Source organism: Ranitomeya imitator, chromosome 1 (genome assembly GCF_032444005.1).
Source record: "Ranitomeya imitator isolate aRanImi1 chromosome 1, aRanImi1.pri, whole genome shotgun sequence".
NCBI classification, from domain to species: Eukaryota; Metazoa; Chordata; class Amphibia; order Anura; family Dendrobatidae; genus Ranitomeya; species Ranitomeya imitator.
Window position 1 is genome coordinate 888,214,305 of NC_091282.1, and position 25,343 is coordinate 888,239,647.

Here is a 25,343-nt window from a genome sequence, read left to right on the forward strand (position 1 = left end):
TCAGTATGTCTTTGTTGTCTGATGATGGGTTGCCATGAAAAGAGCTGTACAGCAACACCACACAGAAGCGGAGGTCACATAATTCCTTACATTCTTTTAAATCTGTTTGCCCCACTACAAAGCAGAGGGAAGAAGGATCCTCCTCCGGCCTTTTGATTTAGAGGAGTTTCCAGGACATTTGTATGTTTTATCAAGAGCTCTAACATGCTGACCCCTAACAGATGTGTTATGGACACAATTATTACACTGTCAAGAAACCGCTCCATATGTGATTGGCATACTTGTGATCACATGCCGGCTGCTAACTCTTCCATTGATTGCAAGTATGTCAATTGCACTCTAAGCAGTCGCATGAAGAGTGTCAGGATTCTGTGTTTTCACACTGCCAACGGTGAGCATGTAACACACTGTTAGGATTCAGCATGTTAAGAGTCTTTGGCAAAATATCTAATTGTCCAGAATAAAAACTTTAGGAACACCAGACAACAGAGTAAAGTCTTCAGTATCCACTGACCAAAAATCCAATATGCATGGGGTCACCCAAAAGATGATGTCGGGGAAGAAAGACTGGGCATGTTGAATTTAAACGTTCAATCTTTTTTTATTCTCTGGGGACAAAAAGTAAATGCTAGAGCTGTGTGACAATATAATGCCCTCCTCCCCAGAGAAAACACAATTCAAATAGAAATCTACACCCCCAAACACTAAAAAAAAAAAAAAAGACCAATCTACTATAAATGCAAAAGTTTCATGCAAAAATAATAATAAAAAGGAGGGGGTTAATGCCAGGGTAAGTCAATGCTATTTACTGACCCTGAGAATAAGCCCCTCCTTGTTATTTTTTCATTCAAATTTTGTATATATATATAGTAGGTGGGCCTTTTTTAGTGTTGCATGCATGCACTCCTCCCCCCATGCAAAACCTGCGTACATGGGTGAACTAAGCATGCAAGTGCGCTATACCTAATATGCTTAATTTTTTATTAGAAAAAAGTGGTTGATCTCAAATTTTGGTTTATTTAAATTTTTTGCACTTTTAATTTTATATTTTAGACCCTTTAATGATAAAAGAACTGTCAGCACAGAATGACTGTTCAAAATAGGCCCAAAGCTCGGCGCTTCATGGTAGGAGCAATCATTTATATACACCTCCCTTCTTTGATTGACAGCTCAGGCGTGACAGGACCAGAGAAGGGCAGAGATAGATGGAAACCAAGCAGGTAAGAAGGTGTATACAAATCACTGCCCCGCCAGGAAGCACCGAGCGCCTGTACTGGGTTTGATCAGTCATTCTGTACTGGCAGAGTTTTTAAGTTTCCGTCATAAGTTTTTGATGCTTCATAACTTCCCAGAGCAAAATATGCAAAATTTTACAGCTCCAGCAAAATGGGTGGGGTTTATAGGAATCTCGTGCCCACTGTACATTTAATTATTTTTACATGGCATAAATTGATCTGCAACGCTGTGATCTATATGCATATTTTCCCTAAAGAATTGCTATAGAGGCAGGTGAAAAACTACATACGTATGTGTTTTAGTGGGTTTCCGCTGCAGAAATGTAGCAATTCAGTATGTAACCCGCAAATAGCTGTCAATAAGGGTTTGTCCAAGCCAGATGCCAGGAAATATAAAAATCAAATCAGATTTATTAAAACATGACATACCAATAAGACACAAAAACCGCAACAAAAACACGATAAACACGTAAAGAAATGCACTCAAAAGTGTAATGAAAAAAATACAAGTTACCAAATTTACTTAATGGGTCCAGAAATCCTAAAATTAACCCGTAACATCAAAAAAATTCACCAAATGCTCATCTTGGGAACCCTTATAGCTCCTTTGAGAAATTAACATAGTTTACAAAAATTCCCTTGAGCACAGCTGGCAGGAAGACACTACTACAGAGATGCAGTGAAGGAAATAAGTATTTGATCCCTTGCTGATTTTGTAAGTTTGCCCACTGACAAAGACATGAACAGTCTATAATTTTAAGGGTAGGTTAATTTTAACATTGGGAGATAGAATATCAAAAATAAAATCCAGAAAAATCACACTGTATAAATTATATAAATTAATTTGCATTTTGCAGTGAGAAACAAGTATTTGATCCCCTACCAACCATTAAGAGTTCTGGCTCCTACAGACCAGTTAGAGGCTCCTAATCAACTTGTTACCTGCACTAGAGGCAGCTGTCTTACGTAGTCACCTTTCTAAAAGACTCCTGTCCACAGACTCAATTAATCAGGGAGACTCTAACCTCTACAACGTGGGCAAGACCAAAGAGCTTTATAAGGATGTCAGGGACAAGATCATAGACCTGCATAAAGCTGGAATGGGCTACAATACCATAAGTAAGACGCTGGGTGAGAAGGAGACAACTGTTGGTGCAATATTAAGAAAATGGAAGAAATACAAAATAACTGTCAATCGACATCGATCTGGGGCACCATGCAAAATCTCACCTCGTGGGGTGTCCTTGATCATGAGGAAGGTGAGAGATCAGCTTAAAATTACATGGGGGGAACTTGTTAATGATCTCAAGGCAGCTGGGACCACAGTAACCAAGAAAACCATTGGTAACACATTATGCCGTAAAGGTTTAAAATCCTTCAGTGCTCGCAAGGTCCACCTGCTCAAGAAGGCACATGTGCAGGCCCATCTGAAGTTTGTCAATGAACACCTGGATGATTCTGTGAGTGACTGGGAGACGGTCCTGTGGTCAGATGAGACAAAAAGCATTAAGCTACTTACTGGTAGCGGCGTTTCTCGGAGGCCCATGACAGCACGACAGAGAGAGAGGGGATCCGCCCATTAGGAACAGGAAACCTACAGATACAAAAGGGCGGTACCTCTCCCTTGTCTCAGTTTGTATTTCAGAGTCTTGAGAGGACTACCGCGGTTAGTGGCACAAAAAATATACACTATATACAAAATGATATACAGATTACCAACTATATATTTGGAACTGGTATCATGTGTGAGATATATATATCTATAGGAAGTGCAACCCCCACGTGAATAGGGAGGGAACTAAGGGTGCTGTCATGGGCCTCCGAGAAACGCCGCTACCAGTAAGTAGCTTAATGCTTTACTCAGACTCCCATGACAGCACGACAGAGAGAATTACAGAGATGTAAGGTACCTTAGGGAGGGACTATGGCCTGTAGCACCCTTAACCCGAATGTGAGATCAGAGGAAGCTCCCAAATCCAACCTATAGTGCTTAAAGAAGGTGGACGGGGATGACCATGTGGCCGCCTTACATATCTGGTCGATTGATACTCCAGATTTTTCCGCCCAGGATGTAGACATGGCCCTGGTGGAATGCGCCCTCAGATTCTGCGGAGCTGGACCCCCACCTGCAGTATAAGCCAGAGAGATAGCCTCCCTAATCCACTTTGCTAGTGTGTATTTAGATACCCTGAGTCCTTTTCTAGGATTTTGGAAGGATAAAAATAATGCATCATCTTTCCTCCATGTGTCGGTAACAGAGATGTATTCTAGCAGGCATCTCCTAACGTCTAATGTATGGAGTATCTCTTCCTTAGGGTTAGCAGGATTAGGGAGGAAGGATGGTAAAATTATCTCTTGTGACCTGTGAAACCGTGATGACACTTTGGGCAAATAGGCTGGGTCCGGTCTGAGGATTACTCTGTCTGGTAGAAACTCTGTATAAGGGGATACCCTGGAGAGAGCTTGTATGTCTCCTACTCTACGGGCAGATGTAATAGCTACCAGAAACGCTGTTTTAAGAGAAAGGGCCTTAATTGAAGCTGATCGTAAAGGTTCAAATGGTTCTTTAGTCAGGGCTGATAGAACTAAGTTGAGATCCCAAGGCATAGACCTATCTTTCTGAATGGGTCTAGATCTACTGGATGCCTTAATGAACCTTGAAATCCAATAATTATTGGCGATGTTACAGGAGAATAGAGCCCCTAGGGCCGAGACCTGTACCTTTAAAGTACTAGTAGATAGACCTAGTTCTAAGCCTTTTTGCAGGAATTCTAATATCTGATTTACAGGAATTCCTTCCTCTAAATTGAACTCAGAAGAGGCCAGAAACTTTCGCCAGGTCCTAGCGTAGATCGTTGTAGTTATTTGTTTCCTACTTTTCATAAGGGTTTCAATCAAACTCGGGGAGAACCCTTTGTCTTTCAGTAACGCCCTTTCAAACTCCATGCCGTTAAATGCAGGTTCTTTATCTTGCGGATGACTGATCGGCCCCTGGTAGAGTAAATCCGGAATCTCCGGAAGCACCCAGGGATCCTCCACTGACATGATCCTGAGCCAAGTGAACCAGGCCCTTCTGGGCCAGAATGGGGCGATCAATATAATCCTGGCTCGATCTTCTCTTATTTTCCTGACTACTAAGGGTAATAGGCCTAGTGGAGGGAATGCGTAAGCCAGCTGAAAATCCCAATTGATCAGAAGGGCATCTACTGCCAGAGGATTCTCCCTGGGATTTAGGGAACAGAATTTTGTTGTCTTCCGGTTGTCCCTGGTAGCAAATAGATCTACCTCTGGATGTCCCCATTTGCGGACAATCTGATCGAATACGCCATTGTTTAGGGACCATTCCCCTTGCCTCAAGGTGTTGCGGCTTAGAAAGTCCGCCTTGGCGTTTTCCTTCCCTCTTATGTGTAGCAGATAGGGATAAAAAGTGACTCTCTGCTGTCTGGAACAGACGAGCTGCCACTCTCATCAGTGACTCGGAATGAGTTCCACCCTGATGATTTATGTATGCGACCGCCACCTGGTTGTCCGATAGGATCTTGACATGATGACCCTGCAGATATGAGAGGAATTTATTTACTGAAAACTCTACTGCCATTAACTCTTTCTGGTTGGAGGAGGTTGATGTTAGGGAAGGGGGCCACAGCCCCTGAACCGTCATGTCATCTATGTGTGCTCCCCACCCTGCTGGGCTAGCATCAGTTGTTACCACACGTGTTACGTGAGACACCCAGGGAACCCCTGCTGATAAATTCTCACTGTCCAGCCACCACCTAAGGGAAGTGAGCGCTTTTGGACCTAAAGTAACCTGACTCTGCAGGGACCCCTGTAACCTCTTATCATTAACCAGGACCTCGGATTGTAATGGTCTGGTGTGAAATTGGGCCCAACGGACAGCGGGAATGCAAGAAGTTAAGGAACCCAATAGAGACATAGCCCGTCTAAGGGTCATGGATGGTTTGTCAATCGCCTTAGATACTTGTTGCTGGATGTGCACTGTTTTGTCGGGTGGCAGACAACACTGTTGTAACTCTGAGTTTAATGACAAACCTAAGAATCTCTGTATCTTTTGAGGCTGTAAGCGAGATTTCTCATAATTTATGATCCACCCCAGACGCTCCAGTCTGGATGTGGCCGACTCTAGCTGGGACAAGCAATGATCTGCTGAGCTCCCTACTATAAGGAAGTCATCCAAGTAAGGAATGATCAGGATGTCGGACTCTCGCAAGTGTGCCATGACCTCAGCCACTAGTTTCGTGAATACCCTAGGAGCCGCTGATAAGCCAAAGGGAAGAGCCCTAAACTGGAAATGGCGAATGTTACCCTCCATTAACACTGCTACTCTCAAGAATTTCTGGAAATCCTCATGTATTGGAACATGATAGTATGCATCTTTAAGATCTACGACTACCATAAAGCAGTGATCAAACAAAATCTTTATTGCGGAATTGTTTCCATTTTGAAGGACTCATTAACCAGGAATTTATTAAGACACTTTAGATTAATGATCGTTCTAAACGATCCATCTGGTTTTTTGATCAGAAAAAGAGGAGAATAAAATCCCCTTCCTTTTTCTGAAACTGGAACCTCCACCAATACATTCTTGGTGCATAAGTTTATGACTTCAGCCTCTAGGGCTGCTTGCTCCAGGGGGGAGGAACGATAAGGGGTTAATTTGAATTTATCCCGAGGCCAATGATTAAAGTCCAACTTTAGACCTTTAGTAACAATGTCAATGACCCATCTACTGTTTGAAATGTCAAGCCATGCTGCGGAGAATGCTGACAGTCTGCCCCCCACAGGGACTGCTAGTCATTGATCTGGTTTTTTCTGATCCTTTGAGGAACGACGAAACATATATCCCGTACCTCTACCGCGTCTATCTTCCCATCTGAAACTCTCTCTAGTGGGAGAGGACCCTCTTTTCTTTCCACGACCAAATCTTCTTCGACTGAAGGGTCTGCGGTAGGATGCTGAATACAGGCTGGGAAATTTCTTTTTATCATCGCCTGCCTTTTCCAGCAACTCGTCCAGTGTTGGACCAAAGAGATACTGTCCTTCACATGGAATGGTGCAGAGCTTCGTTCTGGACTGGATGTCACCTGACCAGCATTTTAACCATAAGGCCCTGCGAGCTGCGTTAGACAGACCTGCCGCTCTGGCCGCCATCCTGACAGAGTCCACAGAAGCATCCGATAGGAAGGCTGCAGCGTTCTGAATTGTCGGAAGCGCTTTGAGAATAGAATCTCTGGATGCCCCATCCTTCAGCTGAGACTCTAACTGGTCTAGCCAGACCATTAATGACCTGGCTGTGCATGTCGTGGCCACTGCTGGTCTGAGGGATCCAGCCGCCATCTCCCAGGTACTTTTTAGAAAGATATCTGCTTTTCTGTCTAGGGGATCTTTGAGGGTCCCCATATCCTCAAAGGGTAATGAGGCTTTCTTTGACGCCTTTGCTACAGCCGCGTCCAACCTTGGAGCATTATCCCATGTCTCCACCACTGGATCATCAAAGGGATATCTGCGCTTTAAAGCTGGCGGTAAGGCCCCCTTTTTTTCAGGCTTTTTCCATTCTCGGAGTATCAACTCTTTGATCTTCTCATTTACTGGGAAAGATCTATGTTTCTCACGATCTAACCCACTAAACATTAACTCCTGTTTAGAAGGCTGTGATTTGGGTTCCTCTATACCCATCGTGCCTCTAACTGACTTGACCACCTTATCAACCTTATCTAGGGGTAGACAAAATCGTCCAGATTCCTCGTCTGATGAAGAGGAGAAAGGACTAGAGAGATAAGTATCTTCTTCTCTTTCCTCTTTTGACGAATTAGCGTCCAGAGGGTTCCCATGTTTCGGGCCTTCCGCTTGGGATAGGGATCGTAACGACTCCCTTACTTCCAGCCGTATCATTTCTTTTAAATTTGCCGTACTCACGGACTCTTCTGCTACCTGGGGGAGGACAATATAGGTGATAACCACTATCTGACCTAAGGTCACTTCCACCCAACCACTCCTGTAGACCTCACCGTCTGTTGTATACAGGGGGCACATAACTTTTTAGTACAGGAGTCGGGTAAGGGGACTCCACAGAGGGCACACTCCTTATGTTTGGATTTCTCCGTACTTTTCTTCCCCTAGAAAGATAAAGTATAAGGGCCCCGCGTCACAGAGTGAACTTTCACGTAGATCACTTACCCGTGCGCCCAATCAAGTACCGAAATTCGAGGGGGTTCTTTTCTAGTCGAAGCTCTGGATCCTTGTTCGGATGAGCTCTTTCGACTGGGTTGGTCACCTCTATCCTTCTTGGGCTTCTGACGCATCTCGTCTGACAGCTGCTGCTGCTGCTCACCACCACTCTCCATGACGGAATACAACCAAAAGCAAGGTACTGACCATGTGACCTGATTATATCCCCCTTGGATCCGGTCAGCAGATAGGTCAGCGCTAACCCTATTGGCCCTGGACACCGCAAGGAGGGCAGAGGGCTATCTGGGTGAACCGGCATTCAGATGCAATGGGCGCCGCCATCTTGGAACGCCCGCGCATGCGCAGACGCCCGGCGACCCGGAAGCGACAACCAAACTCCGCCCCCAGACGTCACCGCACCCGGAAACACTCCAGCACACGCTGAGAGCGGTGCAGGACACTGGGGACGGACCGGCAGCGCTCCGGAGCTCGACCACGCATCCGAGCCCGGTACCCGCAGCCATGCCGCACCGCTGCGCCACCAATGGGAATACTTACCTGCGCTGACTCTCCTGGATGCAGGAAATCCTCCGGACTCCGCTCCCTGCTGCGAACGCCACCGCGTGCAATCCATCCAGGACCACCGTGGCGTCTCCAGGGATCTCCGCACTGGCCGAGGTAGGAGACCCCCCCGCTACCGTAATCGGCCGGCCGGCCTGGGCTTCCATTCTCTGTAGGAACCCGTCCCCTCAGGAACAGGAAACCAAACTGAGACAAGGGAGAGGTACCGCCCTTTTGTATCTGTAGGTTTCCTGTTCCTAATGGGCGGATCCCCTCTCTCTCTGTCGTGCTGTCATGGGAGTCCGAGTAAATTGAGATTTTTGGCATTAACTCAACTCGCCGTGTTTGAAGGAAGAGAAATGCTGCCTATGACCCAAAAAACACCGTCCCCACTGTCATGCATAGAGGTGGAAACATTATGTTTTGGGGGTATTTCTCTGCTAAGGTCACAGGACTACTTCATTGCATCAATGGGAGAATGGATGGAGCCATGTACCGTATAATCCTGAGTGACAACCTCCTTCCCTCATACAACCAGGGCAACAAGGGAGTGGCTCAAATAAAAAGCACATTTAGGTCATGCAGTGGCCTAGCCAGTCTCCAGACCTTAATCCCATAGAAAACTTATAGAGGAAATGGAAGCTCCAAGTTGCCAAGTGACAGCCTCAAAATCTTAATGATTTAGGCCGGTTTCACACTTGCGAGTTTTACGGACGTAAGAGCGCAGAAACTACGTCCGTAAAACTCGCAAAAAATACGGCACAATTATTCTCTATGCCCCTGCTCCTATCTGCCGTATTTTACTGATCAGTATTATACGGCTTTCTACGGCCATACAAAATCGCAGCATGCTGCGTTTGTCACCGTACTGCGCAAGAAATACGCCAATGAAAGTCTATGGAAGCGTGAAAAATACGGATTACACACGGACAAGCAGTGTGACTTGCGAGAAATACGCAGCGCTGTTAGAGAGAAAAGCCGGTAATTCAGTGCGGTGTACAGTAAAATCACACTGACAGCTTACAGTCCAATAGGTAGAATAAATGTGTACACATAGAATAGGTATATATATATATGTCAGTAGACACATATGTATATATATTAATATTTTTTCCAGCGCTATACAGCTTGAAAGCCGGTAATTCAATTACCGGCTTTTTCTTTCTCCTTCCTAAACCCGACATGATTTGAGACATGGTTTACATACAGTAAACCATGTCTTCTCTCCATTTTTTTTGCAGATTCCACACTACTAATGTCAGTAGTGTGTATCTGCAAAATTTGGCCGTTCTAGCTCTTAAAATAAAGGGTTAAATGGCGGAAAAAATTGGCGTGGGCTCCCGCGCAATTTTCTCCGCCAGAGTAGTAAAGCCAGTGACTGAGGGCAGATATTAATAGCCTGGAGAGGGTCCATGGTTATTGGCCCCCCCCCCCCCCCCCGGCTAAAAACATCTGCCCCCAGCCACCCCAGAAAAGGCACATCTGTAAGATGCGCCTATTCTGGCACTTGGCCACTCTCTTCCCATTCCCGTGTAGCGGTGGGATATGGGGTAATGAAGGGTTAATGCCACCTTGCTATTGTAAGGTGACATTAAGCCTAATTAATAATGGAGAGGCGTCAATTATGACACCTATCTATTATTAATCCAATTGTAGTAAAGGGTTAAATAAAACACAAACACATTATTTAAAATTATTTTAATGAAATAAAAACAATGGTTGTTGGAGTATTTTATTCTACGCCCAATCCACTCACTGAAGACCCTCGTTCTGTAAGTAAAAAAACATAATAAACCAACAATATACTTACCTTCCGCAGATCTGTAACGTCCAACGATGTAAATCCTTCTGAAGGGGTTAAAACATTTTGCAGCAAGGAGTTCCGCTAATGCAGGCTGCTCCTTGCTGCAAAACCCCGGGGAATGAGGCTAAATATAGATCAATGATTGTATATTTAGCTTCATTTGCGGTGAGGCGCCCTCTGCTGGATGTTCATAGATCGTGGGAACTTACCTAGAAAGCTCCCAGGCTTTCGAGAGAGAGATATATATATATATATATATATATATATATATATATATATATATATATATATATATATATATATATATATATATATATATATATATATATATATATATATATATACACACTATTCTTTTTTTTCTTTTTGGGACACATGGATCACTTCTATAGCGGTATGTTGGTTTTGCAAGCCTGTGAGAAAACCACGCAGTACGGATGCCATACGGATTGCATACGGAGGATGCCATGCGCAAAAAACGCTGACACACCCTGCCTACGGAGGAGCTACGGACCACTATTTTTGGGACTTTTCAGCGTATTACGGCCGTAATATACGGACCGTATTTTCATACGCTGAGTGTGAAGCCGGCCTTAGAGATGATCTGCAAAGAGGAGTGGGCCTAAATTCCTCCTGTCATGTGCGCAAACCTCATCATCAACGACAAAAAACATCTGACTGCTGTGCTTGCCAACAAGGGTTTTGCCACCAAGTATTAAGTCTTCTTTGCCAGAGGGATCAAATACTTATTTCTTACTGCAAATACATGTAACTCCTTAATGACAGCCAATACGTCTTTTAACTGACCTGAGATATAAGAGAATAGCCTCCCCATACAGGTAACAATCCCGCAGCTGTCAGCTGTACACTATAGCTGTCAACTTGCTGCATCAGCCACGATCAGTGTTTGCACCATCCAAATCTGTTTAACCCCTTAGATGCTGCTGTGAATAGTGACTACATCATTATATATGGTTAACATAGTGTGGGGGCTTCCTCTTTATCCCAATTGGTGCTCTCGGATCATGATTGTGTGGTCCTGATGATTGCCATGGCTATTCATGACCAAATAGTGGCCTTACAGTCTGACGGCTGTTGTAACCTGTTCAGAAGTTAGAGGCATTTAAGTGGTAAAAATGCACATTTTCATTTCTGGCATGCCACTTTGCATTAATTCCTGAAAAGCACCTGAAGGGTTAATAAACTACCTGACTGCAGTTTTCAGTATGTCAGGGGGTGCTGTTTTTAAAATGGTATCACGTTTGGGGGTTTCCCAATATATGGAAACCCTAAAGGCACTTCAAATATGGATAAGTCCCTAAAAAAATTAATGTTGTACATTTTCTTGAAAAAATGAAAAATTACTGCTACAATTTTAAACCTCCTAAAATGCTAACAAAATAAAATAAGATTTTACAAATGATGCTGATGTAAAGCAGACATGTGGGAAATTTTATTTATTAATATTTTGCTGTGGTATGACTATCTAGATTAAAGGGATAATCATCCAAAGTTTAAAAATTGCTATTTTTTAACATTTTTCTCAAATTTCTGATATTTTTTATAGATAAACACAAAACATATCGATCTAAATTTACCATTATCATAAAGTATAATGTGTCCTGAAAAAACCAGTCTCAAAATCACTGGGATTTGTTGAAGCGTTCCAGAGTTATTACCACGTAAAGTGACACTGGTCAGATTTCAAAAATTTGGCTCCGTCACTAAGGGGCTAAAGAATTTATACAATGTCATTTTCTGGATTTTATTTTTGATATTCTATCTCTTAATGTTAAATTTAACCTACCCTTAAAATTATAGACTGCTCATATCTTTGTCAGTGGGCAAACTTACAAAATCAGCAAGGGATCAAATACTTATTTCCTTCGCTGTATGGTAGGTTGGAGAGCTGGTCCTATATACGATCTGTACATATGTGTTGGAGGAATACGATACTAATGTTCTATGGAAAACAATTCTAGTGACGGGTTCAGAAGGAGAGAAGAGAATACAAATAAATGAATTATTGTCCATCCAGCAGATATGATGCTAAACCTCAGGTACCAAGAGTACGAGACTGGACAAAAAGAGCTCATCTGGTTCTTGATAGCTCACTAATGTCAGCTGTATGTCAGGATTGTGTAGGCCTATATCGATGCATATGCACTTTTATTGTGTTATCACTACAGAAAAAACTGCACATGACCATGCCAAAGTTTTTTGAAAGACAAATGCCAGAAAGTATAAAAAACAAAGCAACTTATTTAAAACATGCCATACCAAGAAGAGACAAAAAAATGCAGCATCAAAAAGAGGATGAAAACACATGTAAAAAAGCCGCAAGCAACTTAAAATCCAGCTCACTCATCACCAAGTGCACGGATCACACGAAAAACAAAAAAAAAAATGAAGAAACATCCAGCTCCCTTGCTCCAAGAAAATGTGATATAGATTTACTAATTATTTCACAAAAATATGAACAAGACACAGGTATAGAAATGTAACGCATTTTAGATCGCTTGTAATCCTTCTTTATAGCATGAAACATACATAGGCAACGGCATTTAAACATTTATGTACTTATACATTTTAAATATTTGTCATCACTGTAATGGAATTGTTCATTAAATCCACACCTGAATTGTCCTATATGGTGTTGACGTCCAGTGAACACGCTGGGTGGTTTATACACTGTGTGCAGAATTATTAGACAAGTTGTATTTTAGAGGATTATTTTTATTATTGATCAACAACTATGTTCTCAATCAACCCAAAAGACTCAAATATCAAAGCTTAATATTTTTGGAAGTTGGAGTGTTTTTTTTAGATTTGGCTATCTTAGGAGGATATCGGTTTGTGCAGGTAACTATTACTGTGCAGATTAGGCAACTTAATGAAAACCAAATATATTCCCATCTCACTTGTTTATTTTCACCAGGTAAACCAATATCACTGCGCAAAATTTAGAAATAAACATTTCTGACATGCAAAAACAAAACCCCAAAATATTAGTGACCAATATAGCCACCTTTCTTTATGATGACACTCAGCAGCCTTCCATCCATAGATTCTGTCAGTTGATTGATCTATTTACAATCAACATTGCGTGCAGCAGCCACCACAGCCTCCCAGACACTGTTCCGAGAGGTGTACTGTTTTCCCTCCCTGCAGATCTCACATTTTTTAAGGGACCACAGGTTCTCTATGAGGTTCAGATCAGGTGAACAAGGGGGCCATGTCATTACTTCTTTGAGACCTTTACTGGCCAGCCACGCTGTGGAGTAGTTGGAGGCATGTAATAAAGCATTGTCCTGCATGAAAATCATATTTTTCTTGAACGATACCGACTTCTTCCTGTACGACTGCTTGAAGACATTGTCTTCCAGAAACTGGCAGTAGGTCTGGGAGTTGAGCTTCACTCCATCCTCAACCCGAAAAGGTCCCACAAGTTCATCTTTGATAATACCAGCCCATACCAGTACCCCACCTCCACCTTGCTGGTGTCTGAGTCGGAGTGGAGCTCTCTGCCCTTTACTGATCCAGCCTCTGGCCCATCAAGAATCACTCTCATTCATCAGTCCATAAAACCTTTGAAAAGGCAGTCTTAAGATATTTCTTGGCCCAGTCTTGACGTTTTATCTTATGTTTCTTGTTCAAAGGTGGTCGTTTTTCAGCCTTCCTTACCTTGGCCATGTCCCTGAGTATCGCACACCTTGTGCTTTTTGTTACTGGTGGCAAATGGCATCATGACGCTTGATTTTCCTCAATTTATAGGCAGTTATTTTGCGCCTTTTTTGCCCAACACGCTTCTTGCGACCCTGTTGGCTATTTGCCATGAAACGCTTGATTGTTCGGTGATCACGCTTCAAAAGTTTGGCAATTTCAAGACTGCTGTATCCCTCTGCAAGACATCTCACAATTTTGGACTTTTCAGAACCCGTCAAATCTCTCTTCTGACCCATTTTGCCAAAGGAAAGGAAGTTGCCTAATAATGAAGCACACCTTATATAAGGTTTTGATGTCATTAGAAAACACCCGTCCTCATTACAGAGATGCACATCACCTGATTTACTTAATTGGTAGTTGGCTCTCAAGCCTGAACAGCTTGGAGGAGGACAACATGTATAAAAAGTATCATGTGATCCAAAAAACAACTTGCCTAATAATTCTGCACACAGTGTACTTTAACGCCGTTGTCTGTGTAGGTTTCCTGCTATGAAGAAGGATCACAAGTGACCCAAAACGCATTGCATTTCTACACCATTGTCTTGTAGAATACTTAATAAAACTATCTCACATTTTATTGGATCGTGGGAGCTGGATGCTTCTTCATTTTAAATTAAACTAACGGGTGAAGAAATGTTGCAGATAATCTGCAACAGCAAAAGCTCCCAAAATACCTTAGGTCACTAACTTGTGATTGGCTCATTGCTTGTACAATACACTGCAATACCTTAGTATTGCAGCGTACAGTAAATGTACTATTTACTTATGAAGCCCTAGCCCTGCTACAGGCCAGGCTTCATAGAAGTACTAAGATGGCAGAGACAGGCCATGGTAATCCGTCAACACCCTAAAATCACAGTGTGGGGAAAAGGGGTGGGGAGTAGAAGAGCGATGGAAAAAAATCTGATAACACCTCCAAAAGGGAGTCAGCAGCCAAACACTATTCAACCAAGGACAGGTGCTGGCTGCACACTCAGCATTGCAGAGCAGTTCAGTGCACTTTTCCTCCTACTTGGCTCTCATCCGTCTTCACCCTCCTCTCTTTTGACTGACAGCTTTTGGCGCCATCAAAGCCACTGAAGGGCAGAGATGGATCAAAAATAAGTAAGTGAGACGGTGACCTGAAATGCACGGCCCCTCCGTGTCTAGGTAACACTGCCTGGTTTAAACAATCATTTTGTGACGACAGATGCTCTTCTGTGATGACTGCACCTTAAGTTAAACAGCAGTCATTTCTATATATTCAATGAAACAAGATGGGACCTAACTGTCCTAAATCCACAGAGAGGCGACTACAGTAGATGTCACCATACAGGCAACTCCAGCTGCCATCGTCAATACAAAATGGGCATCAACTACAAATTGATGAGGAGGTTGTTGTACTTGTTCCTGAGGGTTGTGCAAAACAAAAAGGAGTCGTAGCAACTGGAATTGGTGCAAAGAGAAACTTTCTAGTAAACACATTTTGCCAACTCTATCTCTGTACGGAAATGTTTCCAGCCCAGTGTAAGTACTAGGGAAAGTAGCAGCAGTCTAGTAAGGAACATAGCACATTGAAGACTCCCTAGATGCAGAGCAAGGGCACAAAGCTCTTCTTTTACAGCCACCACCCTGGACCTCACACTGCCTGCACAAAGGAAAGGTCCATATAACAATGCTGCACAAAACAGACAAAGACAGACAGATGATTTTCTGCCCTGCTTACAGCTGACCACTCATAAGCAGGGGGCCACATGTTGTGAAAAAACTACGGTATATACTCGAGGATAAGCCGAGATTTTCAGCCCATTTTTGGGGGGCTGAAGTGCCGCTCTCGGCTTATGCTTGGGTCATTATGGGCGGGGGAGGGGAAGTGGTAGCTGTCAAATCATACTTACCTGCTCCCGGCACGTCTCTGCACGTTCCTGCTTCTCCGGCGCCCACAGCTTCTTCCTGTGTTCAGCGGTCATGTGGTACCGCTCATTAAAGTAATGAATATGGACGCATATTCATTATTTTAAATGAGTGGTACGATGTGACCGCTGAACACAGGAAGAAGCTGCGGGCACCGAAGATCACCCGTCAGTGAGAAGCTGCCAGGGACCGCGCCGGGAGCAGGTGAGTATATCGGGGGAGGTGAGCATTGCGCGATAGTCACCTTACTCGTTCCACCTCTGCGTCCCGCTCTGTCTTCCATCCTCTGCACTGTTCAGGTCAGAGGGCGCAATGACGCGATTAGTGTGCGCCGCCCTCTGCCTGAACAGTCAGTGCAGAGGACACGGAAGACTAAGAATATTGCAAGTGTCAGGGGCCTGCTCAGGACATTTATTTATTTTTTTCTTTTATCGCAGCAGCCAGCTATGGGGCAAATGTTTCTATGGAGCATCTTATGGGGCCATAATCAATCTATGCAGCAGTGTATGGGGCAAATGTTTCTATGGAGCACCTTATGGGGCCATAATCAATCTATGCAGCATTGCATGGGGCACATTATCTATGGAGCATCTTATGGGGCCCATCATAAACTTTATGGAGCATTTTATGGGGCCATCATGAACTGTATGGAGCATTATATGGGGCTCCTGATTCAATATGGATATTCAAAAACACGTAACCTACTGATGTCTCAATTAATTTTACTTTTATTGGTATCCATTTTTATTTTTGAAATTTACCAGTAGCTGCTGCATTCCCACCATAGGCTTATACTCGAGTCATTAAGTTTTCCCAGTTTTTGTGTCAAAATTAGGGGTCTTGGATTATACTCGGGTCAGCTTACACTCGAGTACATAAGGTAACTTTCCCAAGAAACTCAGATATTTCTTCTACTATGAGATGTATAGATCGTCAGCCCTGCTTATGATTGGTCAGCATCATGCAGGGGAAGAAGTACACACCATCAGAGACAAATCTCTCTTGAACAATAACAAAGTTACATCTAATACTTTAGAAGCCAATATCTCTAACGATGAGGAGAAAGTAAAAATTGTTTTACTTAGTTCTGCAGCCACTATTCCATGATGTGGCCAGAGCAACATGCTCAAACTGATAAACCGTCCTTTTTAACTACCAGCCATATTTCTTCCTCTCTAAATTTTAGTGGCCATAACTTTTCTATTTTGTCACTGACGTGATGAGGCTTGTTTCATGCTGGAGATTTTTAATTTTTCAGTGCAGTTTAGGGGTCAATATAAAAGTTACTGCTTTGGTGATATAAGTTTTATTTAAAAAAATAGAATTATTCTTACCGTTAATTCGGTTTCTAGTAACTCACCACGACAGCACACCTGGAGGATGTTACCCCTTTCCTAATAGGGACAGGAAATGACAAGAGGTTAAATAACACTGAGAGGGAGGATGAGGGAGGGGTTATTATAAAGGACCACAGGAGAAGGAATGCTTCAAATTATATTTATTCTTTTCAGAACGTATATCAAGCATAGGGAGGGATTACTCCTGCTGTCGTGGTGAGTTAATTCGTTTTCTAGTAACGGTAAGAATAATTCTATTTTCTCTAGTAACCACCACGACAGCACACCTGGAACAGTACCCAAGAGTAATCTATTAGGGAGGGACTATAGCCCCAAGGACTTTTTCTCCGAAGGCCAAGTCCTCCTTTGACATCAGGTCTAGCCTGTAATGTTTAGAAAATGTATGGACCGAGTACCACGTAGCCGCTCTGCACATTTGCTCAATGGAAGCACTGGCTTTCTCGGCCCAGGAGACAGCTGTTGCTCTGGTAGAATGAGCTGTGAATTTTTCTGGCGGTGGAAGGCCTTGGATCTGATAGGCCTCCAAGATTGCTCTCTTGATCCAATTGGCAATTGTAGATTTGGAAGTCTTCTTTCCCTTATTCTGCCCATGAAGATGGATAAATAAATTCTGATCCTTCCTAATTTTATCTGAAATTTGAAGGTAATAAAGTACCGTTCTTCGAACGTCTAAAGTATGGAACTGTTGTTCTTCTTCATTTTTTGGTTCTTGATAAAAGGAAGGGAGAATTATCTCCTGTGACTTATGAAAGTCAGAGACGACTTTTGGAAGAAATGATGGATCCAATCGCAGAATAAGCCTATCTTGTAGAATCCTCATGTAGGGTTCATTGATCGACAGGGCCTTTAGTTCACCTACTCTCCTGGCTGTAGTTATGGCCATTAGGAAGGTGGTCTTCCAAGCGAGTCTATCCATTGCTATTGATGACAAAGGTTCAAAAGGTGGAAGTGTAAGTCCCTTCAGGACTATATTGATGTCCCAAGACGGGACTATATTAATGGATCTTGGAGATATGCGGGATGCTGCCGTCATAAACCTTCTTATCCATCTGTGTTCGGCTAGAGGTTGGTCAAAATACGAGCTCAGTGCCGCCACCTGTACCTTGAGGGTGCTGGGTTTGAGACCTTTTTCTAATCCAGCTTGTAAAAAATCCAGGATTCTGGCTAGGTTCGGCCTATCTGGGTTGGGCCATTCAGGAGCACTCCATGTGATATAGGTCTTCCATATTTTCTGATAAATGGAATTGGTAACGGTCTTCCGGCTTTTCTGTAGCGTACTAATGACCTTCTTTGATAGCCCTCTGGTCCTCAGAATTGAGAATTCAGAAGCCAGGCATTCAGGTGTAATCTCTCGGGTTCTGGATGAAGTATTGGCCCCTGATAGAGGAGGTTCTTGATCGGAGGTAGTGCCATTGGTCCATCTACGTTTAGGCTGATGAGGGACCCAAACCAACTTCTTTTGGGCCAAAATGGAGCTACTAAGATTACACTGACTCTTTCTGTCCTTATCTTCTGTAGGACCCTTGGTAGAATTGGTAATGGAGGAAACGCGTAGGCCAGTGAGAATGTCCATGGTTGGGCCAATGCGTCTACTCCTAGCCCCGGATTGGTTGGATCTAGTGAAAAAAATTGATCCACTTTTGTGTTCTGGGCGCTCGCGAACAGGTCCACTTCCGGCTGTCCCCATTTTCTGACCAAAATCTGAAAAGTCTCTGGGTCTAGACCCCATTCTCCGGGATGGATCTTTTCTCTGCTCAGGAAGTCGGCCTGTACATTTATTTCCCCTCTTATGTGCAGGGCAGAAAGAGAGAACATGTTCTTCGGCCCAGGAAAATATTCTGGCTGATATGGCCTTTAGATCCTCGTGTCTTGTACTTCCCTGATGACGAAGATGGGCAACTGTTGTCATGTTGTCCGAGTAGATCTTGATATGGGAATTCTGAACGAGAGTTACCGCTGCTTTGAGGACTTCCTCTACAGCTTTTAATTCTCTGAAGTTCGAGGATCGTTGACTTATCTCGCTTGGCCAGTTCCCTTGAAATATGTGTTGGGCTACCGTAGCTCCCCAACCTCTTTCGCTGGCATCTACTGTTATAGAGATTGCTGGGTCCTGCGACCAGGAAACTCCTCTGAGTAGATTTCCCTTTTGTAGCCACCACGTCAAAGATGACTTTACGTGCAGTGGTATTCTGATCTTTCTGTCCAGAGAATCTGGGGATCCGTCCCAATTTGACAGAATATGAGTCTGGAGTACTCTGGTGTGGGCTTGTGCCCATGACACCATCTGGATGCACGACGTCATGGTCCCGAGAACCGACATGGCCCATCTTAGAGAAGTTATCTTCTTGTCCCTCAATGTTCTGATCTTTGCTGTAAGCAAGGTCCGTTTTTGTTCTGGTAAAAAAGATGTTTGGCTGCGAGAATCTAGTAGGACCCCTAAAAAGACCTTTGTTGTTGATGGAACCATCTCCAATTTCTTGTGGTTCACTATCCAGCCTAGGGACGATAGGATCTGGACTACCCTCTGAAGGTGTTCTTGAAGAATGGGAACTGAGGGGGCCACTATCAGTAGGTCGTCGAGGTATAGAATTATGCATATTTGTTGACCTCTGATGTAGGCCATTACTTCGGACATGATCTTCGTGAAGATCCTTGGGGCTGAGGATAGCCCAAAGGGGAGGACATTGAACTGAAAATGGTCTATGTCTTTTCCCCTGGCGACTGCAAATCTTAGGAATTTTCGATAAGTTGGATGGATTGGGACGTGGTAATACGCGTCCTGTAGATCTATCGTCGCCATGACGAAATCTTGTCCTATGAGGGGTACTGTGGACCTTACTGATTCCATCTTGAACCTTCTGTAGGCGACATGTTGATTCAGAGGTTTTAGGTTGATTATTATTCGATGGGACCCGTTTGGTTTCTTTATTAGAAACAAATTTGAATAATGTCCTCTGTTCTTCTCGTTCTCCGGGACTGAGGAGATCACTTTGTTGTCTAAAAGATCTTGTACTCCCGCTATCAATATGGACTGTAGCTTTGGTGTAGCTAAAGATGTTGTTCTTGACATCTTTTGAGGATATGATATCAACTCTATTTTTATTCCGTCTCTGACTGATGTTAACGTCCATTGGTCTGAGCAGATTGCTTGCCAGTATGGGAGGAAGTTTGAAATACGACCCCCTACCCTGGTGGCGTCATTGTTTTCTCTGGTTTTGGGGCTGGGAAAGAAAGATTTCTGTCTCTCCCTCCTTTTGGGTAACTCCAACGCCCTGTCTTACCCTTGCCTCTGTATTGAGGAGTATGCTCTTGTTGAGAGCGAAAGGGTCTTTTCCTAGGGTTTCTAGGTTCTGGCAATGTTTTCTTTTTATCTGAAGCCTTCTCCAGTAGATCATCCAGGGCCGGCCCAAACATATAATTCCCTTTAAAGGGAATCGAACAGAGCCTCATCTTCGAGGTCATGTCCCCAGACCATGATTTCAGCCAGAGTGCTCGTCTTACAGAATTTGACAATCCTGATGACCTTGCTGCCACCCTCACGGACTCAGCTGAGGCATCCGCTAGAAATCCTGTCGCTTTCTGGAAGATAGGTAGAGAGGCCAGGATCTCCTCCCTGGGAGTGCCTGAAGACAGGTGTTCCTCTAATTGACCCAGCCAGCGGTGCATTGATCTAGCCACACAGGTAGACACTGAATTGATGTTAAGTAAAGATGCAGACGTCTCCCAAGACTTTCTTAGCAGCCCATCCATTTTACGCTCCAGAGGGTCCTTCAACTGGGAGGCATCTTCAAATGGTAGCGTGGTTTTCTTAGCTACCCTAGCGATCTGGATATCCACCTTAGGAATCTCCGACCAGCATGAAGCAGTTTGGTCATCTACCGGAAACCGATCCTTTATTTCTGCTGGGGTGGTCAACCTCTTTTTCGGAGTCTCCCATTCTTCTAGAACTAAATCACGGATGTTCTTGTGAATGGGAAATACTTGTTTCTCCTTAGAACGAAGACCCCCGAACATCTCATCTTGTACTGACTGAGCCGTTTTCTCTTCTTCAATCTCCATAGTCTTCCTCACTGCTGTGAGTTCTTCTATGTCACTGGAGGAGAAGTAGTATCTCTCTTGCTGAGAAGCCTCTGAGTCTAAAGATATTTCACCTTCCTCTGGATGTTCATCCGACATCTCCTCCTGAGATTCCTCATGCCTTTCCTCCTCTGGATTAAGCTTCCTTTTCTTAGCTTCCAGAGGAGTACTGGGGGAGGGTGTGGGCTGGGAGAGTGTGGCCAGAGAGCTTCTGATCTCGTGCTGGATCAAGCCTTTAATCTCTTCCATTAGAGATGACTGCTCTTCTCTGACAATTTTTTCTGTGCACTCTTTGCACAATGTCTTCTTATATGAAGAGGACAGTTTTTTTGCACAGACAGCACATTTACGTGCAGCTTTGGATCTGCCTCCTGATGCGGGTTCCTTGTCCCCCTGAAATAAAGGGGAGAAGGAATCATAAGATTGCAACCCGCATCAGGAAGTGGACACCCTGGGCCAGATTACTTACTGGGGCAGGGATGGTGCTGGGATCTGCAAGAGCAGAGCGCGAGGCAGACGTCTCCATGATTTTCACCACACTGTGGTCTTACCTGAGACGTCTTCTTGTCCGGGGCTCTTAAATAGGCGACCGGACACAGCACCTGTCCTCCTGTGAGAGGACCTCTTCCAATGTCCAGATGTGGGGGGAGAAAGACCGCCGATATCCACGCTAACTGACATGCGTTCCAGCGTGGAACGCAAAGGAGCTTCCTGAGTACTGAAGCCGGCCGGCGTCTGACGTCACTTCCTGCCGCCGGCTTCAGACCGGAAGCCCTCATCGCGCGCACAGCGCTGGAGGAGGAGAGGGGCTGGAGAGCTCAGGGAGGCCTCCAGCCGAAGAATGCCGCCCAGACCTTGCCTTGTCGGTGCGGACTGGTGGCGGAAGTCCCGAGTCCGGAGAGACGGGAGCAGCGCTCGGGGAAGAGAGGCAAGTCTGTTCCCCAGCTGCCCGGCATAGAATCTCTTTTCCCCCTGGTGACCGCTGCCGGCACAGCACACCTGGGATGACCTCTTCATCCCTAGTAGGGACAGGAAAAAACACTGAGGGGGAGGATGAGGGAGGGGTTATTTAACCTCTTGTCATTTCCTGTCCCTATTAGGAAAGGGGTAACATCCTCCAGGTGTGCTGTCGTGGTGGTTACTAGAGAAAAATATAGAAAAAGATGCAACACTGACATGTTTGGTTTACTTTTTATGCTGTCCAAATTTACTCTAAATAACCTGTTGAATTAATTTTTCAGGTTATTATCAGAGTGGTCCAGGATTATAATGATCATAAAAATTAACATGCAGGTAGCTGCTAACAGAGGCAACAATTTATATATTTTACTCACATAGTGTCATTAATTCCACAGCGCTTTATAGACATTATCAACACTGTCCCCATTGGAGCTCACAATAGAAATTCCCTATCAGTATGTCTTTGGAGCAGGAGAGGAAACCAGAGAACCCAGAGGAAACCAATGCAAACACGGGAAGAACATACAAACTCCTTGCAGATGTTGTCTTTGGTGGGACCCCAGGGCTGCAAAGCAACACTGCTAACCACTAAGCCACCATGCTAACGGCCTGCTTTAGATGGCACCAGCTCAGAGCAGTCACGGACCGCTCCTACTGGCGATTTAGCTGTTACACATCAAGGGATCAGTTCTTCTTTTCCAGGCTGCTCTGTGGACGGGGTGTGACTGCCAACGTCATGCTGATTGACATCTAACTTCCCGTGGCCAAATTAATTAAATATATAACACAGTACACCCAGGATTATAAACATAAAAATAAATATAAAATAATATAGTCTAAAGTAAAAGAATATCCAAAATATATAGGGTGCGCTGTGCAGGAGTACAGTGAAAACCCACTGTGAAGGAGAACTAACACCAACGTAAAGCAACATGGGACAAAGTCCAAAAAGATTCAACCAAGGCTGGGATAAGGGAAAATATGGCTTTATTGATAGAATGCCTATGATTACATATAAATCAAATTTAATATGTTAATTATGTAAAAGACTCAAACAAAATAAATATAAATCAATAAAAGCTTGCGCACTCTGACAATATGTATAAAAAAAGCTATAATATATATATATATATATATATATATATATATATATATATATAGCAAAAACCAACCAACAGGATGTAGTCTATATCTATGTATAATAATATGACTGCACCAAAAAGTAAAAAAATAGAAAAATATAAAAAAAATTGCTAAAAATAAATATAAATATAAACAATTTTATATATTGTTTCAAAATATTGTGAAAAAAGCTGTTTAATATATACCACTGAATTATACTGTGCTAAATTAAAGTGACCACTGCAAAAAAAGGGGGGGAGGCAGTAGGAGGGAAATACATTTCCTGACTTATATCAATCTCTCTGTTGTATCACCCAGATAATAAAATAATAAAATGTGTAGGTAAACAATGGTGTAATTAAGTTAATAAAAATTGATTAGAGAGACAATCCACTACATATGCCACAAAATCCAATGTGCAAATGTGCCAATAAAAGTGACAAAGTGCAAAACATAAAAGGGGAGAGAGAGGGGACAAAATGAGAGATAAATAGATATATACCCTATCCTGCTATTATGTATCCATGTCCACTCCAGGGACTAAACCATAAAGGGAATTAATATAAATGGAAAAAGGCTTCACATACACAGTGACTATCGGTAACGGTTTAGATAAAGTGCACAAGTGCAAATAATCAGCCTAAATGGTACCCATGAATCAAGAGTTTTAACAAGTTGGTGCCATGAATCTAATCAATATGTACCTGCGGTGGTTAAGCCAGTGTGCGCGCTCACTCGACGCGCGTTTCGGAACGATTCTTCTTTCCTTCGTCAGGGGTGGCTATAGTGTGCGCTGAGACGCTTTATATAGCGTCTTAATCCGAGCGCTGCGGCCCGGGTATATCCGGCGCGTGCGCAGTCGGGAGGTCCAGGACTTCCGGTCCCCGCGTCACATGACCGGCCACATGGGAACGGAGTACCCAGCGTAACCACGAAAACATGGACGCGGGGAACCGGAACCCCAGGACACAGACCACGCACGCGCACAGCCAGGGGCGCAGTGTGGGAAAATAGATGAACTGGATTCAGTAAGGTACATTTGGGGATAAGGGGACAGAGGGAGAGGATAATTACAAAACTGTTACCGCAATTCATTGATAAATGAGGCCATGACCATATATGTAAGTGTAATGTCCTGCTGCTATATTACAATGTATGCTTATAAAGAGACAAGCAGCTCACTAAAACTACCACATGAGTCAAGCCCCAAAGACAAATAATAAAAAAGAAAAAAAATAATACCATGTATATCAATCACGAATATATATGATGCTAATACATAATATACAAAAAATCAAATATAACAAAAAATAATAAATAATGAATGGCCAAATTAGCAAGATGTCGGCAGTCACTCCCCGTCAACAGAGTGGAGAGGAAGAGAAGCTGTGACTGTTAATGTGACGTCAGAGGAAGCCGCTCCTGCCAGCGATTCAGCGATCTGTGAAGGTAGAGATCGGCGCCGAACAGAACAGGCAGGTAGCAACTACCTGCCTGTTAGTTCTTGAACCCATGGATCCCAGGGGTGAGTATATAACTATTTTTTATTTTAATTATTTATTTAACAGGGATATGGTGTCCACACTGTTGTATACTACGTGGGCTGTGTTAGATACCGCGTGGCTGCTATGTACTACATAGAGACAGTGTTATATACTGCGTGGGCTGTGCTATATATTACGTGGCCACTGTTATATACTGCGTGGGCAGTGTTATATACTACATGGCTGCTATATACTACGTGGCTGCTATATACTGCGTGGGCTGTGCTATATATTACGTGGCCACTGTTATATACTGCGTGGGCAGTTATATACTACATGGCTGCTATATACTACGTGGCTGCTATATACTGCATGGGCTGTGCTATATATTACGTGGCCACTGTTATATACTGCGTGGGCAGTGTTATATACTACATGGCTGCTATATACTACGTGGCTGCTATATACTGCGTGGGCTGTGCTATATATTACGTGGCCACTGTTATATACTGCGTGGGCAGTGTTATATACTACGTGGCTGCTATATACTACGTGGGCTGTGCTATATATTACGTGGCCAGTGTTATATATTGCGTGGCCTGTATTAACGCATCGGGTATTCTACAATATGTATGTATATAGCAGCCACATAGTATATAGCACAGGCCACGTAGTATTTGTCTGCTATATACTATATGGCTCCTATATACTACGTGGCTGCTATATACATACATAAATACATATTCTAGAATACCCGATGTGTTAGAATCGGGCCACCATCTAGTTCTGTATAAATATGCATGTGATCACGGCTATGGTTGGTGTGAATCGTTTTGCCACTCCTGGTCCAGCAGCCAGGTCAGGGATCTGTGGCGGTTTCCTACCTCCCAGAAACTGCAGCTTTGGAAGGCTGGAACATGTCACATCTTTGTCAACT

The 25,343-nt window shown here is 43.6% G+C and overlaps 1 protein-coding gene across 2 annotated transcripts in view; it reads right to left on the bottom strand.

The window, feature by feature from the left end:
* The window catches only part of GTF2E2 (general transcription factor IIE subunit 2), an 82,857-nt gene that overhangs the window by 56,235 nt on the left and 1,279 nt on the right, over window positions 1–25,343 (bottom strand). The window lies entirely within an intron of this gene.